The following is a 21,821-nucleotide window of genomic DNA, read 5'->3' as shown; positions in this document are numbered from 1 at the left end:
ACGAGATATGACCACTGGAGTCCAGTTTTCCAAATTTTAAGTCATCAACACTGCCATAAAAACAAACACTATCATACTGATCATAGGATCTTCAGAAGTAAATGAAACAGCGGATAAGAGGGCTACACTAACCACGTCATCATATTCTGTTCTATTTCTTCTCAAAATTTTTTATGGGGGAAAAGTATCTTAGCTAGTATGCATTATTTAAGCCCATGTTATTTATTGTTAAATGAAGCTGCATTGTTTGAATTCATGATATAGTAGGCAGTTATTTGCTCAGACAGCTGTGTGGTTAATTTGATTTTTCAGTCTTTGAACAAAATGCTTGGTAATTTAAAATGCCTAATGAGTGAAAGATATTGGGACCACCCTTCCTTCCACTTGAATGAGTTCTTTCTGAAAATGATCATGCCCAGACATCAAACATATCCCAACTTTCCTGAGCAAACTTAGGTAAATCTAACCAGTATACATTCTCTTAGTCAACAGTATTAGAATTTGTAACCGCAGAATTTTATAACATTGGACCAGGGCAGAAAGATAAGTCTCAAGGGGATATAAAGATATCTGTTCATTAAATAAGAACATGTGAAACTAGATGGAGAATTTATGAGCATAGATTTCAGAAGGTTTGTTTTAAAATGGCACTGGTACCTGCTAATATCTGAGTAGACTATAAATGTCAGCATATTTCATACTGTCTTCACTAATAATGGCTCCCCTTATACTCAAATTATGGCTATTTATTACTTAACAAATTGCAGATTTTAAATGCAGAGTCTTATCTAGAGATATAATGAAGATACACCATTATGAATTTTCTTTCAGGCATTTGGAAACCATCCAAACGTAGACTTTTCCTCGTTGACTACATAATGTGTCTTAATGGGATAGTTCTAGTGGAAATTATTCATATTTATTTTATTTTTCCTAAAGATGGCCTTGAAATACACATTGCACATTTCACTACTGTGTTATAATGCAGCATCATAAACTGAAACATCAAGCCACTTCTCGCTACAGCACAAGTACTAAATATCTCTATAAAAGGGAAATCCTCTTTAAATTGCAATTTCTGAAGCACTGTTTTTCTATATTTCTCTAGGTACTGCATTTTACAACTCTATTCTTCTCAATTTTAATAGCAGTTGGTTTTCCATAAAATCTTGAGGCTGGGAGGTATATTAGTGAGAAGGGCATTCTGCTACCAGCAGTAGAAAACTTCACAAACATCAGCCTAACCAAGTAAGAGACTTATTGGCCCTGACCACTTCTGCCCATTCTCTTTAGTAAGTGGCTTTTGTCTTCATGACCATAATGCAATCACTGTATTGCTGTTATGGCTTGTGTCTAGATTGTTCCCCAAAGCCTTATGCAGTCATAAGGGGGGCTTGTTTCAGAAGTGACTGAACCTAGAGTGTGTGACAGATTCATGATGCAGTGCTAGGATTATGGGTGCTAGAATTAAGGGTGGGTGATTACTAAATCAATCCACTGGCTGGTCTGGCACCACCCTAATCCCCGTAGCCTAGATACAACATAAGGGACAGAGAGATGCTTATCTTTTCTCTTGCTTTCTTTGCTTCCTTCTGCCCATTATGAACTATTTCTCCTCTGTGAGTCCTGTCTGCCACACCACCCTTCCTTGGAGCCAACTGATTATGAACTGAAACCTCTACAAACTGCGAGCTAAACAAATCTTCCCCCCTTTAACTTTGGGTGTCAGGTATTTTTTGTCTCAGCAATGAGGAAGGTAACTAAGACAACTGCAGACCTTCCATCTGCATCCTAGGAAGGAAGAGACATTATCTGTGAGAGACCGTGGGCCAGAGGCCCTACAGCTAGGCCCTTTTAGTCTGTCTCTCTCTCTCTTTTTAACAGAGATGAAATTCACATACCATGAAATGTATCCGTTTAAAGTATACAACCCAATGGCTTTCAGCATACTCAGTGATTTGTAGTGATTTACAACTGCAGTCAGCACCACTAATCCTGGAACATTTCCATCAGAAAGCGATACCTATTAGGTGCCAGTCCCCAATCCCTCCTCCCTCTTCCCAAACCCTGACAACCACCATCTACTTTCTGTTTCTGTGGATTCGCCTATTGTGGAAACTTCATATAAATAAATTACACAATACATGACCTTTTGTGCTCAGCTTCTTTCACTTAGCACATTGTCAAGGTTCACCCATTGAATGGGAATATCAGTAGTTCATTACTTTTTATGGCTGAATAGTATTTCGTTGCACGGATATAATCCATCAATACATGGACATTCAGGTTATTTACACTTTTGGCTACTAAGAAGAATGCTGGTGTGAATATTTGTGTACAGAATTTTTATGAAAATGTGTTTTCAGTTTTCTTGGTTACATAGTTAGGAGTGGAATTTCTCAGTCATATGGAACCTCTGTGCTTCACCTTTTTGAGGAAATGTCCAAAGCAGCTGCACTATTTTACAGTCCTTTCAGCCACAGATGAGGATGCCAACAAGCCTGGCTCTTCTAAACCCTCATCTCAGAAGGCTCCCAACCCTACTCAGAACCTTCTGCCAACATCTCCTTGCCAGAACTGGGTCACATCGCCACACCTACCTCCAGCAGGGTTTGGGGAGGTGAGTATTCTCACCTTGGAACTGCTACGGTGGAGAAGAAAGAGTTTTCATGCTGTGTCTGCTGAGGAAGTAATCCTGGCCATCTTTTCTGATGGAAGCCTTCTCTTCAAAACCCTGCTGTACATGGTGGCCCACGCCTGTAGTCCTAGCTTCTAGGGAGACTGACACAGAGGATCGCTGGGGCCCAGGAGTTTGAGGCCAGCCTAGGCAACACATAAAGAAACCCCATCTCAAACACAAAGTAAACCAGAAAAACAAAGCCAAACAAAAAATCCTGATGAGAGACATTTCTTGAACACTGCCAAGACAACTTGGAGCCCCCACTGCACATACGTAAGGTTCTTTTTGTTTGTGCTTCCTATATACTGAGTAACAGATCTAATATTTTCCCTTCAGAAATAATCAGACAAAAGGAATATGGGAATGGAAATGAAATGGAGTCATTAATAATGTAAATGTAATGTTACAGCTGTTATTGCTGAGCTCACAGGAGGGTTCAGTAATTGTCTCTCTCTCTCTCTCTCTCTCTCTCTCTCTGTCTTCCACCCCCACCCTGCACTTTCCCTTCTTTCCCTTCTTTTCTCTGGAACAGCAAGGAGAACACGTTGTGTTTCCCTGTTTAACTGTACCTTTCTAGGACACCAAGGATGGGGCTGCCTGACTGACTTTGGTCCACACTTGCTATAACTTAAACTTATTCAAGAATTAGTGATTTTTTTTTCCTGTAGAAGAGAGAGAAGACAAGTGGTGATGAAAGATACCACTCACAGGCCTCACCACTGGATTATAAGCATGCTGGGTGCTTAATGAGTTGCTGAATAATATAACACTTCTTTAGTTCTTTGGCTGCCTCATGATTAAATGCCATAAATATTCATGATTTATTACTGATGCTTTGGATAGGCTAGGCTTTGGAAGGCTCATGGATCACAGTAATTCTAAAGGAAAATAAGAAAATAAAACTATATAAAGCTGCTTATTTATAACGCTGCTCAAACGGGTTATGTAATTTGTCAGAAGCTCATGGAGGTAAAGCAATCCAGAGGCAATGTCATTTAAACACTTTTATCATTGATTATACATTTCTCATGAGAATATATTTGTAGTAAATAGGAGTTCAAGCTATCACTTTCTGCTAACAGCTCACTCACCTTTGAAGATTTCTGTTGAGCTGCGAAATCAAAGAGCTCCGTGTTCTGTGTACTGCAACAGACGTCCTGCTGTACGTGCCACCCAGGGACCAATACAGTGCTCTTTCCCCCAATCACAATACTTGTGTCTGGGAACCAGGGCTGAAAGTGTCTGCAGTACGAACTGTGGCTGCGTTGAATGACCCACTTGCAAAACTTTCCTCCCTATTACTTTGGTTCTACTGGGTTAGACCTTTAGTAAAACGAGTGGAACACTTGTGCGAGGGGCATGACAGTACTAGAGGCAGCTGAAGTGTGGGTTGCTAATTCAGATAATTGGATCTGATTCCTAATGCCATCAAGCTGTGTGGCCTTTAGCAAGTTTCTTTCTCTGAGCTTCAATTCCATCATGGAGTTACCTGAGGATTACGTGCATTTAATGCACACGAAGCACTTGCTAACAGCCCAAGTGCTTAATTAAGTGTTAGATTTTATCTCCATGAAATCATAAGCAAGTTTTTTGACTTACACAGTATCTTAGAACAGGAGGGACATCTCTGAGTAGTGTACTGCACTACAGCTTGTTGCTCAGACACAAGAAAAACTGAGCATGCACAGAAAAGCAGAAGCATTCATTTTCCCCCTGAAACTGATCTTGCACTCTTATATATAGAGATGGAGAACAAAATAATTGAGTTGGGCATTTTTATGCCTCTCATTGCATTTTTTTCATACACATCCTTTCAGGTCATTATTATTTTCATCATTTTGCTGGTTAGGAAATCAAGATCTTGAGAGATGACACGGTCTGTCAAGAGCACAAAAATCCTAAGTAGTAGAGGCTTCCAACCAATCAATATACACATGAAGCAATAGTAGGAATATGTTTTTGCTTTGTTTTCTTGTTATAAGAAGTGAAAAGGCAGGTTTGGGACCAGGAGAGGGGAGAAATACAAAAAGTACCTTCCTGTAGTTCTCTGTGAAGCAAAAGGACAAGTTCTCCTTGCAAAAGGTCAGCCCAGCCCTTCTGTCATGCAGTTAACCCAGGCTGTGATTGCAAAATGGATCTCCTTTTTCCTAGGCTTCCAAACTGGACTATAAAATATAAAATTCCACTGAGTGTTTTGACCCACAAAAGCAGGACACTCAAACAAAATTATAGTTTCTTTCTAACTTAAAGGTATAGTTTGACCAGAATCTAAGAAACCTACACATTACAGACTACAGAGGTTGTACTACTGTTCACACCATTCAAGTGGAGGATAAAAATGTGCTAATGCTAATGTAGAACATGGAAGGCTGCTCCAAATTTGTGACTGACAGCTCAGTGTTCTCAAGCAGACAATGAAATCTCTCCTGCATGCAGAGCTACCTTATACACCAAGACTGAGGTCATATATTCATGTCACTGAGGGAGTTTCATCCATTTCCTTATTTGAAAAAAAGATTCTTAATAACACTCACTCCCATATTTCCCTAGTTTTGCTTTAGAGAAGGAGAATTAGGCACTCCTGTCACATACCAACAAGAGAACATTTATAATACACAGGAGAGTAAAACCTTTCAGGACTGAATAGAAAGTCACTCATTCTCCCTGAACCACAAAGTCCTGAGTGGAGGAAACAGAAAAAAGCCAGCAAAGACGCCCTGGCTGGCTACTGCATGCCAAAAGGTCCCCCAAGGGAGGGTTGTGATTATTCCAGTAGGTAAAGTCTATGTGATATAGTTGCAGTGAATAGCATTTAAATATTTCATATCTATCAGACCTACTACTAGATACTGTATCTGCTTTATTCCTGCAAACAGTACCATGAGATAGGCAATAGTATCCTCCGATTAGAAATGTGGAGGGCTGGGGGTGTAGCTTAGTGGTAGAGTGCTTGCCTAACATGCTCAAGGTGCTGGGCTTCTAGATCCTGGCAATAAAAAAGAATGTAGAAACAGGAAACTGAGGTTTCGAGAAGATATGGAAGTCCCCACCCTTCAGGTTGAACAGATGCTAAATGGCACGGCAGGAACTCAGACTTACGGCTGTTGTCCAAACTGATGCTTTTCAGTTTTCTAGAACCTCTCTTTTTTTGGAATGTGACCCCACTTTTATCATTATTAGGAGTATATCATTTAACTTTCGCTCCTTACCTAATTATATTTATCATCTGCAGGTCAGAAATGTGGGTGTGGCTTAGCTGGGGGCTGCCTCAGGATCTCTCCCCAGGCTGTAGTGAAGGTGTGGACCAGGGTTGGGATCTCATCGAAGGCTTCACTGGGAATGATCTGCCCCCAGCTTCTTGCAGGTGCTGATGGAGGGCCTCAGCTCCTGCTGTCTATCACCCCCAGGATACCCTCAGTTCTTTGCTCTGTGGGCCTCTCCCCACGGCAGCTTCTTTCATCAAAGCCGGCAAGGGAGAGATTCAAAGGAAATAGTCTGCTAGCGAGATGGAAGCTACAATTTTATATAACACAGCCCTGATAGTGACAGGCCAGTATCTTTACTGTGTTCTGTTGCTTAGAAGCAAGTCATACGACCTGCCCACACTGAAGGGGAGGGGTTTCTACCAGGAGGTGAATCACAGAAGGTGAGGGGCATCTTAGAGTCTATCTGCCACACAGAATTGATGCCAAATGTTCCATATTTTTCTTTATATTTCTACCAACTCCATAGTCTCGTCATAAAGCTCCTCATCCAGGACAAGTGAAAGGCTTATAATTATTTTTTAAATATTAAAAAATCTCAACTTGGTGTTTATCTCATATTGGTTTTAAAAAATATGTTATTCTTTATCATTTCCTAAGACTTGGTCCTTAATTCTTGTGAGTCGCATTATCATCTTATTTCTGGAAATAAGCTCATTGCAAAGAGGACCCCAGGGAAGTGTGCATTTAATGGGGTTAGCAGGGCCATGAAATAAACATATGGCATCAGTTCCAAACCCTGGGCATGCGTGCTGGTGGCCTTCCAGCCAAGGCTCTTCTGGGTCAAACAGGGTTTTCCCCTCAGGGAAACACAGCAAGAAGCCCTGCAGAAACTCTAACACCTGGGTTCTGGAAACAGAAAACAGAGTACTCGCAATGAGACAATGGTCAGAGAAATGATCATCTTCTTTGCTTTTTCGTGCCTCCAACTCAATGTACCAGTGGCATGTAGCCTGCCTGAATTATAGCAGCTTAAAAAAATCTTTTCCTCACTATCTCCACATACATATGTCTCTGTGTATATATATATATATGTATGCATGACACCCAAAATTTAGCACCATGAATTCTCACTGCTGCTGTAAAACTGTGTTCCTTCTCAACAGTCCTGACGTACACTGCATCAAAAAGAGATTTTGGAAGACTTCCAGAGCCCAGTTACGCTAGGGGGTGCAAATCCACCCATCTTCCATCTCCCTATAATTTCTTCAATAACTTCAGCAAAGAGTGACATTGGTTTACCAAGGAAAAGCTAACAGATTTTTTTCTATAAATAACTGGTTGGCAGTGCTGTGGTGACAATTTATATAATAGAGCTCATGCTTAAATAATAAGGTAACAACTTTGGACTGTGAATTTTAAAATGGTTTATTGAAATCTAGACTGATTAACAGGCAAGATTCTTCTAATTATTTTAATTATAGGCTCTTAATGACAAGAAGCTGGAGAAATAAAAACATGTTAAAATTACATTTTTAATGAAGTGGCACTTGGAAGCCCGGACTTCTCCAAAGCAAGTAGTGGTGATCTGCTGTTACCTGGAAACAACCCATGTGTACCCAGAGGTGAGGAAGATGTTTTCTGGGGAGTCAGAATTATTTACGACCTGACTGCTCTGTAAGGCAGGGAGGATAAAAACGACTTGTAGTGTTGTGAAATGAGCATTCGCCTCAGAGTCACAGAGGCTGACTCTGTTACACTGCCCGGCTCAGTGTCGGCTTCAGCTTTTTAGCTTCTGTTTTTTACATGTAGGATGTGGAAGATGAAGTTGATTTGCTCTAAACTCCTCCTTTAACTTTATAATTCCATAATTCTATTAGGAAGCATGACAAACCTTTAAGGAATACAGATTGAGCATATGTTATTAAATATTAATTCACATACACACATAATCATGGCAGCTTTCAGGACATAGGACTTTTCATGGAATTTGGCAAAATTAAATCGGACAGGCACCCATGTGCCTGACACTGTTCTAAATACCAGGCGCATAGGGATGGATAAAATTGCGAGGTGGAAGAAAGGTAGTATGCATCCTTTCACCTGTTCAGTCATTTATGTCCTAACCAAATACTTACTTGCTTATTACAGGGAGGGCTTCACTGATCAGGTAACACAGGAAGAGAGATCTGAAGAGAGCGAGAGAGTGAGTCATACAGATGACCTTGGAGAAAAGCATTTTGACAAAGAGAGGAAGTCAAAGCTCTGAGGTAGGAGGGGCTTGCTTCGTTCAAGAATTAGCAAGGGGGCCAGGAGAGCTAAAGCAAAGTGAACAAGGAGGAAAGCCGTAGGAGACGGAGTCATGGAGATAGCAAGATCTGGGTCATAACTAAAAGAAAAAGATCTTTTCATTTTCAGGACAAGTTGTGCGCCCTTCTGTCATCAAGTCCAGAAAATTCTCAGCGATCATCTGTACCCATATGTCTTCTCTGTCACTCTCTTATTCCTCTTTTATAGGAATTCCTATTAGAGTTACAATGGATCTACTAAACAGATGAGTTGTTCTGTTTTCTATGTTTTCTGACTGACTTATCATAGTTTGAACCTCTATCATTCTATGCTATGTTCTGGGTGAGTTTCTCAGTATCGCTTTCTAATTCTTTAATTGTCTGTTCCAATATGGCCAGTCTAGAGTTTATCCTATTTGTTATGATTCTTATTTCAATGATTACATTTTTTCTTTCCAGAATTTCCAATTGTTTTTTTATCCACTTGTTCTTGTTTAATCTGATTATTTTGTGCCAGAATTTCTTATCTGTTCCTTCTCTTCTTCCTTCCTTCTTTCCTTCCTTCCTTCCTTCCTCCCTTCCTTCCAGTACTGAGGACTGAACCTAGGACCTTCACACTAAGCAATATCCCAAACCCTTTTTTATTTTGAGACAGGGTCTCACTTGGTTGCTAAGTTGCCCTGGCGGGCTCAAACTTGTGATCTTCCAGCCTCACTCTCCCAGAGTTCTGAGATTACAGGCATGTGCTACCATGCCCAGCTTTTCTTGTTCTTTTTCATGGACAGCTAGTCTTTTCCTTCATCTCTCTAAGTATCACTGTCATACCCATTTTATATCTATTTATTAATTTCATTTCTTCTGGAGTAAATGTATCTCCTAGTAGTTTGTGTTTTGTCTCAGTTTCCTCTGTGGGTTTTGGAGTTTGGGGTGGAAGGCTCATTGTGATGGGAAGTTTCATTGTTTCCTCTCACTTTGTTCCTCTCAACGCTGACCACTTTGTGGTTGCTTTATCCTGGCCTCTTAGGGCCTGATATATAGATCTCAGTCTCTTCCACACCTAGCCTCAGCAGCTCCTGCCTATGAAATTAAAAAAAATGGCAGACCACTTTCCCCCTTTGGAGATACCTTGCTGCATGTTCTTCATGCTTCAGGTTCAACCTCCTTCAGGTAGGAGGTCCACTGCAACATCCTTCAGGTAGGAGGTCCACTGCACCAGCCTCGCTCGGTGATCCACTTCTCTCTACCCTGCCCTACGTGTAGGACACATTGGTCCCTGTTACAAAATCAACCGTTACCAGTTCACAGCCTGTGTCTGCATTTACACACCTAGCAGCTCATGACTTCAATCTTGCTCATGGTACTGTATTGGACTTTTGCTTTGCTTCTGGTCCATAAGATTTATTTTATTTGTGAGCATGGCTGTTTGTGTTTGGGGGTTTTTAAACAATACTTTTATCTATCATCATTATGTGGTTGGACATATATGAGATGGGATGTAGACATAAAGGTGTGAATTTATATGTCATCTTTAGAATCCCTTCAGGAGGAATCTAAGACACAAGAATAGGCCTTAAAGAACTTGTGGGTGCTAAATAGGCTGGGAGAAAGTATAATCCTGGAACAGGTCAGAATTACATCGGAGATGCGCAGGGAAACGACAGGCATTCATCTGGCAAGAGAGAAAAATGGCGACCAGGGCAAAGCGGATGCCAAAGCCAGGTTCGCCCCTCCCTGCACACATGTCTGTAAGAGGCTGTACTTCCCCTCTTGTTCAGCCTCATTTCTTTGAAACTACTCATGGGCCAGGGAGATAGCTCAGTGGCACAAGCACTTGCCTGGCAAGCACAAGGTCCTGAGTTCGATTCCTGGTACCAAAAAACAAAACAAAACAAAACGTCAGAGCCATGAACCTGCTGTTTGCCCCCATGTCCTTTCCACCTTGTCCGGGTCCTGGCACAGAGGCGGCACTCGACAAATACGTGTGGAATAAATGATTAAATATCGAACAAGCTTAAGTGTTAAAAAAAATTGATCTCGTGTAGTTTCATTCCACCAGCTCTCTTAGAGTTCTCAGCTTATCTTCAGCTGATCAAAAACCCAGGTCCTACCATTCCTTTCCATAAATGCTGCAGAGTCTGTCAGCCATTCTCAAAACTGTTCCACAGATGTTCCACTAGAACGTCCCCAGCAGCTGCACAGGCACAATATACAGCTATTTTTTTAATTTTTCAATTTTAATTTTTTATTAGTACATGTTTGCAGTACACAGTGATTATGCTCATCATGGGGAGTTGGTACATGTACATAACACATCTTAATGCTCTTCCTTTTCCCCTCTCCTCCTTCTCCCTCCTTCATCCTTTGGTCCAGCTGCTTATTTTCAATTTTCACTGGATAAAACTCTCTGTGGTACACCCCCATCCTTACCTTGGGCAGCACCACACTGTCCTGTCCTGGAGGGCCTGTGACGGCTACTCGGCTGGACAGTTGAAGACAGACATACCAGCTGCAAGCATTTTGGCCAAGACCCTGAACAGGGAGTGACCTAACAAAAACTGTGTTTTAGAAAATCAGATCTGAATGTGAGAATCAGGAAAACAAGAACAAATGCCAGACTGGAAGCAGGGCAAAGTCTTGGAGACAACTGCACCTAACTCATCTTCACAGATTTGTCAGGTACCTTTTTGCCCTGCAAGGCATTTTCATTTTCCTGACCTACAGATCTCCTTAGTGCTGAGCTGTGCTGCTGAGGACATCAGCTGCTCTTGCCAGGATAAGACTCTTTGTACAGTCATATCAGATGCTCTGGGCCTAGTTTCTGTCTAGGAAATCGATGCATGTGGTGAGTAAATCTCCCCAAATGGCCCCCTCCCTACTATCCCCTTTATTTTATTCTTTCCCTGCATTCCCTGTGACTTCTTGAGGGAGCCCTGTGACACTGACTGTATCACCGGCTGTCCTCCACACATGCATCAATTGTTCTATCTGTTCTGTCCCCTTCTTGTCCCAGTGAGGGGATGTTCAGTTCTTTCTGCCCATTGACTCTGTCCCTTGTTGTTGAGGACCATGTTTTGCACCCTATGCCTATTTGTGATCTGGACAAAAATGGGGGAATGGGGACTTTTTAGATGCCAGTTTTGGAAAAGCTGGAGTAGTAAGCAAGTTATCCATATAGGCCTCAGACAGAGGCCTATCGCAATCCTGGATGCAAGGAGATGATTGGAGACTGTAAATGATGATTCAGAAAGCCATTTATCCAAAGAGGGGCACATGCATTGTAGCTCATAGGTGACCTGATGCGTTGTAGCTCCAAAACTCCCTACTGTCTGAGGCCCAGGCTGGTCATAAAAATGAGAGCAAGGGTTTAGCTTATAGGTACAGATCCAAATGGCCTAGCTATTTACACAGATACTGATGGCAGAGTTAGGCGCAGACTATAGAGGGAGGGCCTTGCGCACAACAGTGTGTGTTCTATGTGTAATAGAGCAGTGTAACTCATACGGAGTGAGTTATTTTTATATATCAAACTGGTACAGGAACAAAGATTGTGACTCACAGTCTAAAGATTCTTTCTCTACAGGTGCTTTCTTATTCTAAAATTGTCCTGTAGTACTTGTGTCCTTTTTTCAGCCACCTGAATTGCTGAGGGCTTTTTTTTGCTAGGGGTTGGGGATAATATGGGGCACCTTTGAAGGCTGTAGGCAACAAAGGACTCACATAAAAGGATGGCTTTTTAGCTGGGAGTAGTGGTGCACACCTGCGATCCCAGCACTCTGGGAAACCAAGACAGGAGAATCGCAAGTTTGAACCCAGTCTGGGCAACTTAGTAAGATCCTATCTCAAAATTTAAAAAAAAAAAAAAAAAAAAAAAGATTTTTTTTTTTTTTTAAAGAAGGCTGGGGATATATCTCAGGGCAAAGTCCCTGGGTCCAATCCCCAGTATCACAGAAGAAAAAAAAAAAAAAAAAGACTTTTCTGTCCACAGCCGATCTAGGTAGAAGCCCCAGCTTCAGTACACACAAATTTTTGATTAGTTCCATTTTCCTTCCCAGGTTGCCTTACTTATTGCGCTGGTTCCTAAATGAAGTTTTGCCTTCTCTTCTTTCCACCTTCTCTTTCCTTATATTTTTAATTTCCACAGGGGAAAAAAGCCTATACTACTTGGAGGAGGTTGAGCGGAAAGGCTTGTCATCCCTGGACCTGGTCTGAGAGACCTACATCGGGGGTTCTACTTTTGCACAAGACACCTGACAAAGTCTTTTTTGTTGTTCTGCTATTTCCCAGCACATTAGCGGACCTTAGGAATTTTATCCCATTGAGGTAATTGACTCATCATGTGGTTCAAAACCCCACATTTCCCGAGTTGAAGATACAAGTCATTAAAAAGGCAGGAAGTTGGCTTCGGTACAAGAAACTTACAGTGATTTCATGTTCTTTAGACTTATCTCATCATGAACTCTGAGTCCAAAGTCACTTCCACTCTTCCTGGCTTTGTGTTTCACCTGCCTACTTCATTTTCCTTCAAGTCTGCCTTAGCTGGTTGTGTCACACATTCATATAGAAAATTTTCCCCTTGCAATTGGCTTATAGGGCTGAAAGAGAGATGAACATGTCTGCCTCTGCCTTCTTCCCCACCTCCTCCTCCCGCTTCCACCCTCTGCCCCTCCTCCTGGGTTAGTACTGTCTTCTGTACACATGCAAGCTATTTCACGAACTGCTATTTTTTTTTATATAAACCAAAATTGTTTGGTTGCCTTAGAAAGGGTCAGAGAACTTTTAAAAAAATGATTCATTGATTCCTCTTCAGCCATTTTCTCCTACAAGTATGCCAGGTCTTGTGCTTGATACAGGGATTGTTTCTAAACATCCAGAAATAAATTCATTCCTCTTTGAAGACTTGCATAACTCAGGCTGAAATTTTTGTCTCCTGTACTAACTTTCCCTGTGTGGCACACAGCAGCCATTCACGATACCTGTAATTAATTAACAACTGCCACAACAGAACACTTTATTGGAAACCTGGTAACTGGGACAAGCGGTATGTGGAAAATTCCCACAATAGTACCTGGGCGAGCACAGCTTGGAGCAGGGAAGCATGTGAGTTTTCCGTAGAGGGTGTTTTTGTGTAACTAAATTGTCCCCACCGGCTCTCTGAAGCTGTCATTACTTCTCTGCTCACTTCTGTTCCTTGAAATCACTGTTGAGAAATGTTCTTTTGACTTAGAGCGTGGAGCGGGCCTCTCTGCTCTTATCATCTTTCTTCCCTTCAGCAGTCTGTAAACAGTACCGCCCTACCCAGCCCTGAGGCTCTTGTGCCTTTCGGGAGTTCTCCTACCTCTGATTACCCTGAGGCCCTCTTTCTTTACCCTTGTGCCCCAGCACAAAGACCTCTAGAAGAGGCTTGTGTGGATTTGTGCCCTGTGAGTTTGCTTTGCTCTTCAGGAGCTTTGACAAGGCTGGTCAAGTGGCTAAGGAGGCCAAGGGGACTTCCCTGCACTGATTTCTTCCCTCTGAAGGGTATCGGCGCTACAGCTTGCCCTCCCCCCCGCCCCCCCACCGTTTTCTTGAGCCATCCTCTTCCCCCTGACACTGATGCAATCTTGTGCCTCATTCCACAAGCTACCTGTGCCTCCCAAAATATACACAGGGACAATTTCAACTCAAGCTGAATATCAGCTCCTATGACAGCCAGGCTCTGTTTTAGGTGCTGAGGACACAAAGTTGAACTGGATTCAGACCTTACAACATACACACACAGAGACCCAACAGCTACTTTCCCTCATTGCTCAGGACCATGGCATGCACACAGAGGCTGTGGGATTATACAGGAATACAGCCCACAGAAAGAAAATATATTTTGCAGAGCAAACCAATACTGTACATGTACACATTGCAAGTTTACTTTTACTACACACAATTCACTCTGATATTTTCTACTTTATCCTCTCCTGTTTCTTTCTTTCCATTTCAACTTTTACAAATGCTAGGCATGACTCTCTATAAACTTATCATATGACTCAATCTATCATGATTCAAAGTTCAGAACTACTCTAACGGGTGACATAAGTTAAGGAGAGAAAACAGAGTCAACTCAGTTTGAGGGAGAATGAGAGCAGAGGAAACCAGGAACTGATCAAGAAGGAGAGAACCAGGCACAGGGTTCATGATACAGTTGGTGAGCCAGGCAAGGGTGCTAAGAACCTGTTTTTACAATAGTGACTGCCCATCACTGGAGTGCACCGGTCAACCTAAAGGTGTGGAGCTCACTGAGTTAAGGAGTTCTAGCTTCTTACAGAAGCAATTAGAAGCATTTAAGAGTTTTAAGTAAATACATCAGCTAGCTATTGCTGAGTAACAAACTACCCCAAATGCAGAGACTTAAACTTTGATTTTTTTGCAAATCCACTGGTTGGCTAGGCAGCACTTCTGCTCTGGGTTGTAGGCAGCTACCAGGTAGGCAAGGCAAAGACCTGGCTTGTTTAGGATGACCTTGACTAGGACAAGTTGACTGTCTTCTGTGTGTCTCTGACATACCACCAGCAGGCTAGTATGGAAATACTCTTATGGTACTAACAAAGATCCAAGAGAGGAAGAAATACACAGTTCTTTTTCAAGTCTCTGCTTGTGTCAAATTTGTTACTCCCTTGGGCAGAATAAATTACATGCCTGAGTCCAGGGATGGCGAACCTTTTAGAGCTTTCAGTAATAATGTGTCATAGGTTCACCACCACTGGCTAGAGTAAATACGGAAAGGGACTACTCAGGAGTATGAGTACCAAGAGGCATGAAAGATTGGGCCATGAATGTAATCAGTCTTCACTGTAGAGAAGAAATAAGTTCAGATGTATGTTTTAGGAAAATCACATTGGCTGCTTGGGACTGGAGGGAGGTGATATTGGAAGTAGAGGTAGGAGGAGGTTTTAAAAACCCAGAGGGGAGGGTGAGGGTCAGACTAAGGAACCAGGGCTGAGGATAAGGGGACTGCTGGATTTCTAGGGAATCAATAAATCACATTTTCTTTTCTTGTGACATCAGAACCAGCTGAGAGATAAATACATGGGTTAAACAGAGATAGCTGATTAGAGAATGAGGCTTTAAAGCTCCATCCAAAAGAGCTTTCTCTAACTCTGGACCTTCTTCTGCTTCCTCCTCTAGCCCAGGCCTTGGGACAGCCCTGCAGAATAGACTGTGCCACTCGGGACCATTACTTCCCCTGGTCTACAACAAAGAAGAAAGAAAAGAGAACAGAATCTTGTAGTCTGTCCATTCATTGGCTGCTCCCTACCAAGACAGTCTCTTGGCAAGTAGGTAAAGGGGGCAGGGAAAGGCTGGGAATGATTTCACTGGTACAGGAGTCATACACTTTTTGTTTGTTTTGTTTTTTTGTTTTGGTTTTTCTCTGGTACCAGGAACCGAACTCACGACCTTGCGCTTGCCAGGCAGGCGCTTTTGCAGCTGAGCTAAATCCCCAGCCCCTTCATACACTTTTTGTGTAAAGGCCCGGAGATCAACAGCTGAAACTTGTGGGCCACGGGGTCTCTGCAGCAACTACTCAGTTCTACCTTATCATGCAAGGGCATAGGCAGCACATACACGAGTGAATGTGGCCGTATTCCAATAAAACTTTATTGATGGACAGCAAAACATGAATTTTCATGTTTCATTAATATTCTTCTGATTTATTTTCAACCATTTACACAATTTTAAAAACAATTTGTGTCTCACAGGCTATATAAAAACAGGCGGTGTTTGGATTTGGTTTGCAGATCCCTGCTCTAGCAGAAGTTCTTCCACCTGAAAATATGAAGTCAGGAGACAGGAGTTGCTGTAGTGTAATTGTAACCTAATGAGAGTAATTTTTCAGACCAGTGTTGTTGCTGCATCACAGGAAATGATGTCTGGGATGAGAACTTCAAGTCAGGGGGTGGGGGAGGGGCTGGGAGATGGGCTGTTAACGCTTATTAGTGTCTCCTCTAATAGGTGCAATACACCTTCGTGGTATCAATCTGTTCCCAAACCATGTGAGGTAGTTTTTATGACTCCCAGTTCTCTAGGGAGGAAACAGAATTTCAGAAAGGTTAATTAACTTAACTTGCTTGAGGCCCCACAGTAAGTTGGGACACTTTGTTTTTAAATCTAATGTCTTACTCTCACCCCACCTCCCATTCACTGGGACTTTGTTCAAATGAAACTCCATGGTCTCCAACTGTAGCCCGGTCAGCAAACACCTTTCTAATGAACTTGGTCTTCACAGGACCTGTGTCCTAACCCAGAATGGCCAGACAATGGTCATCTTTCAGAACACTGGATCACCACAAAGCAAGGTCCTTCAGGACTCCAAACTGCCCCCTACCTTTCCAAGTATTAGACTTCTTTTCTTCAGAGATGATGGGGAAAAGACCCCCAAGGAGATGGAGTTCCCACTTTCTCCTTTTGTGCCTCCATATAGTACATTTTTTAAAAAATATTGAGGTGAAATTCACATATCATGACCTTAACCCATTTAAAATTGTAGTTTGCCGGGCATAGTGGTTCATGCTTGTAATCCCAGCACCTGGGAGGCTGAGGCAGAAGGATTGTTGCAAGTTTGAGACCAGCCTGGGATACAAAGTGAGCTCAAGGCCAGCCTACACTGCATAGCAAGACCCTGTCTCAAAAAGATCAAAACAAACAAACAAAAAAATTGTACAGTTCAGTAGATTCACCATGTTGCAGAATCATCATCTCTATCAAGTGCCAAATTTATAGCACATTTTGCCTGAGATGTTTATCTACCACACCAGACTGTTCGTGTCCTGAGGCCAACATCTGTGTCCATTTCATCCTGTAAGCATTCCCATAAGCATTCCTAAGATGTCCTGCAAATCCTACTTGAGTGGAATTCCAGATATCTTCTTCCGCATTTCTTCTTCTGAGTAGCACTTGAAAGTCTGGATTTTGGATCTGATTCGAGGCTTCTTCCTACCAGGTGCCTTCATTCTATCATTGAGTCAGAACAAGGAGCTTCCTCGTGCAACACGTTCTCTGTCCTATCTTCTCTGAAGACACTTCTTCATCTCACCGTACACTGCCTGTGTGGATATTAATTTGCATTGAGCTACAGTTAAATTTTAAGTGTGCCTCCAAGTTTATATTCTGTTTCCAAACGAACAACCACAAATCTGAATATTGAAGTTCATTAAATAATTAATTCTGCTAGGATTTCTTCTACTTGGAGAACAGCAAATTTCATAAATACCTAACTACGAGCTGAGAGGTTGGAAAATGAGGCAGATGTGTACAACTTCTGCATACAATTAGAAAAACAGCATATTTTTAAATTATAATTTATTAGTCAAGAGGTTTACAAGAAGAAGGGGAGGAGAAGGAGGAAAGCCTTACTTATTTTATACTTTTTAAAAATTGTCAGAAGCTAAGTAAATGTTTCAGTTATGGTTTTAGAACATTTTAGTCCCTAGAAATAGCTATAAATTAGGCCCGTTCACCACTGGAAACTCCATGTTTACTGCATTACAATTCTATACAATTTACACACTATGCAAATCATGCTCCACTGAATACTGTCTAATGTGTTTATTTTTCTTCAAAATTAGCTAAACACTGCCTTCTCTTCTGCTAAATCCATCTCCTCACAAAGGCAGGTGTAGGGACAGTTGTCTGACATGTGCTATTGCTTATTAGCTCCTCTTTGCCAAAATGTGTATGACTAGACAGTGGTAAAAAAATCTGTGGAGCTTCATTCCCCCAAATCTAATTTAAAATCTGGATGATGCTAGAGGTGTCCTCAAAGGAAGAATAAAGAATGGAGGCCAAGTTTTCCGGAGGGGGAGGCAGGGACTTGGGAATAGAGCAGAGAAGTACAGGGACTCCATTTAAAAAAATGTTTAAGAAAGGTTGATTTAATTCCAGAATTGCAGTTCTCGTCCCTCATCACGGTCTGGCCGTCATCTCTGCCTATGCACGTTATTGGGCTACGTCTGTTATTAAGATGCACAAGGCAGTCACTGCGAATCTCTGATCGTCAGTTATACTGCCTGATAGAAAGGTGCTGGGGTACACAGATACAGGAATTATTTATTTCTTTAAATCCATACAGGCTAGGCTCTCAGCGAAGGAACTCTGCCTTAGAGCTGGGGAAAGAGAGAAATAGGTTTGACTTCTTGAGCCCAATAGTCACAGAGATGTGAAAATGTTTTTATTTTACAGGAGCAGTCTTACTGGGACAGGGTCCCAGAGCTCAATTAGAAAGCAATGAACCGCAACATCAACAATTCTTATGCTGTAACAGCCACGGGGGCCATTTCTCTGGAAACCCCTGTTCGTGACTTTGAAGTCCAGGAATCTAGCAGAAGGTAACTGTTCCGAGAAGGAACAACTTGTAACAGGAGTATTTGTTTAGTGTTGGACCAGGGAGAGACATTATTTCATGGCCTCTATTCTTTTGTCTCGTGTGATGAAATAAGTAGTTTGACTTAGACAATAACAGGTCCTGTCCCAACCCTTCTAGTTTAGCTGTATGAGCTTGAATAAGTTAAGATTTCTGTGTACATGTACCAACTCCCCAAGAGGAATATAAACATTATGTACTGCAAACATGTACTAATAAAAAAGCACTAATAAAAAATCCCCAGTTTCTATGTTTGTAAATGGAGATTGGTATCCACCTGGAAGAATTGTTCAAGACTTAAATTGTTCCCAGTGGCTCAGGATAAGTGCTCAGGAAATATTCGTTATTAATTGTCAGAGTTGCCATACTCTCCCCTTACTGACCAGGAGTGGGATGACCAGCTTGATTTATTTTACCCAATAAATGTCTCACCTTCCTCTACACTACAGGTCCTTTGAAAGGGCCTTCAATACAGATGTATAATAAACACCCAGACAGGGTTCACGTATAGGCCTAGACTCCCATTTTTTAATTTAAATTTATTTTAACTGAGGCACAAAAGAATAAAAATTGCACATATTTATGGGGTACCATGTGATGTTCTCAGACATGTATAAATTATGCAATGTTTGAACCGGGGTAAACATTTCTATCTCCTCAAACATTTCTCATTTCTTTGCGGCGAAAGCATTCAAAATCCTTTCTTGTAGCTTTTTGAAATACATAGTACATTGTTGTTATCTATAGTCACCCTACTGTACAATAGTACCCCAGAGCTTTTTGCTTCTAACTCTAGACTCCCATTTTCAAAGTGGGTTTGATTTTATAATTGGGATAATGCTTCAATGCACACACTATATTCCCTTGGTGCTAATAAATCTATAAAAAGGTTATATTTCTGCCCTGCATCTATAAATCTCTTCCTAGTAATAGGTTTTCCCTGATTTACCTTCCCAAGTAAATCTCATTTTTCAGAAAAGAAATGATGTAAATGTTTAACATATGTGATAGATTTTTACAGGATGGTCATCCGTGGACCCTACCTCCCACTCCTACATATCTGGCTAGTGCCTCCCACCCCACTGACTCTGGGCTCGGCCACGTGACTTGTTTTGACTGATGGGACATTAGCAAATTTGACAGAAGCAGAGGCTTAACATATACTTGCCAACTGGGCATGGTGCTCTCATATCGCTTAGAACTTTTCTGGCATCCTGTGAAGAAACCCAAGCCATCCTGCTGGAGCACTGACCTCGCCAACAGCCAGCACCAACCCCCGCATGTGAGAGGCCACCCTGCCCTGCCCAACGCTGTCCGAGTTGCCAGATCACTGCAGCCACATGAGTGGCTGTGGGGAAACCAGCCTCAGAAGAGAGCAGCCGAGTCCAGCCCCAACTGCTGACCTACACAGTAATGAACTAACAAAATGGTGTTTGTTTTTAAGTTACTAAGTGCTGGGTGATTTGTTAAAGCAATAGATACGTGATATAAAATTTATAGATGCAAGGCTGTCATTTCATCCTCCTCTTGTCTGTGTTTCTAGCAAAGGCATTTACTGCATAGTAAAAAGATGGAGATTCATTTGTGGCAAATCCAGAAAGCCCATTTATTCATTTAAGTTGATTTTGGATATATAAAAACAGAAGTGAGGCCTGAGCAGTTTTCAAAACATGTAGCAACAGAATCTTCACCTGAGCAAAGTGAGAAGTTCTGAATGGCAGGAGGGAGATTTGCTGGCAGCAAGGCCAGGCCCTGCTCCTGGGAATAACTCCCTGACGTCATCCTGTGCTGCGCAGCACTGGTTCCTCCTCCTGACACTTAGCATGCATGACTGCACAGACATTTTCAGCGGTTTTTAAAGAACATAGATTTTCGTCTGGCAAATGGAGGCAGCCAAGTGGTTAATAAAATCTGAGGGACACAGTTGAGGAAGGTGACTGCATAACTTATGTTCATGACAAGAAAGTGAATGGGGAAATAATGTTCAAAGAGTCCGAAGGACTCAGGATAATGACAAACACAGAAATGGATGTATTCGAAGCAGAGAGATAGTAGTGAAGTCTCCAACTTCTATGTGTCTTAGCCCATCATCCGGGTAAAAAACAAACTGTCACTACTCAACTTTTCCAAGCAAAACAAGCATATTTAGAAGGGAGGTGAGCTCTTAAGGTGACACCAAAATTGTCAGGATTGTGCATGAGGGAGACAGAGATGTAAACTGAAATTTTCAGCATTTGGCAAAGAGGCCCAGACGCCATTAAAAGTTTCTCCCAGGAATCTGAATGAAATATTTGTGAAATACTTTGTTCTGGAGGAGAAGACACTGCAGGGATTTGAACTGATGCTGGCAGTAACAGGGCAGATAACAGGAGATAAAAGTAGAGACACAAATGGAGGAAACAGTTGGCTTCCTCGTTCAGCTGTGCTCAATCAATCATAAACTAATTTTTTGGTTCCCTTAATGGGGATTCCTCCTTGAGATGAGCAAAGTCTCCCTGGAGGCTAAAAAAAAAAAAAAAAAAGCTGTTGTTAAAAATTCAATTTAAATAACTACAAAAAGGAGCAAGACCCCTACTGTTTGCCAGGGTTTACTGTTCCTTCCTATGACATCTACCTCCGCTGGGCTCAGAGACAGCCACCCCTCCTCTCCACACAGCCCAGGTGCTTGGAGTGAACCACTGGCTCCCAGGGCTGAGCATGAGACCTATGTTAAATCATCTGCACCGCTAAGGACGGCCACGTGACCCCACTAGAGCCAATGAAATGCCACCGGCCTCTGGACTGCAGCAGGCACTTCTGCTCAACCACAGGCACAGGGCTGGCGCCACCATTTTCCTCTGTGTATACTTAGATTCTGGGATGGAAGCCAAAAAATGGTGGAAGACAGCCATATAAGGTGGGACGTTATTGGAGCTCTGCATCCAGCCACATCTGCAATCATGATTACCCCCTGGATTCATCATTTACATAGACCAATAAATTCCATTTTTGCTTAAGTCACTTTGTATTAGGTTTGCTGTCACTTGCTACCGAGAGAATACTGATTAAGCATCCTGCACTGGATTTTTCCTCTATAAAAATGGGGAAATTCTGCTAGAAGATAACATCTATCTGTAACCTATAATTCCTATTTTAGGAAAAGAATAGGGGAAGAGGAGCCTTCTAATGTTTTCCGTGCTTAAGATAAACTACCTCTCATGCTTGTAATCAATACAAGGGAATTTATTGAGTGCCTATTGTACCTTAAGCACATGTTATATCTT

At 41.9% G+C, this 21,821-nt stretch overlaps 1 long non-coding RNA gene across 1 annotated transcript; it reads left to right on the top strand.

Moving 5' to 3' along the window:
- Positions 1–7,390: 7,390 nt before the first annotated feature.
- On the top strand, positions 7,391–21,011 carry LOC102010941. Its single transcript, XR_261709.2, has 5 exons — positions 7,391–7,508; positions 8,035–8,153; positions 15,327–15,475; positions 18,378–18,523; positions 19,570–21,011. It is a non-coding gene; the product is annotated as an uncharacterized LOC102010941 (long non-coding RNA).
- The last annotated feature ends 810 nt before the right edge of the window (positions 21,012–21,821 follow it).

This window comes from Chinchilla lanigera, unplaced genomic scaffold, assembly GCF_000276665.1.
Source record: "Chinchilla lanigera isolate Chin_1 unplaced genomic scaffold, ChiLan1.0 scaffold00034, whole genome shotgun sequence".
In the NCBI taxonomy this organism is placed as follows: domain Eukaryota; kingdom Metazoa; phylum Chordata; class Mammalia; order Rodentia; family Chinchillidae; genus Chinchilla; species Chinchilla lanigera.
This window is presented reverse-complemented; position numbering and strand designations above follow the sequence as displayed.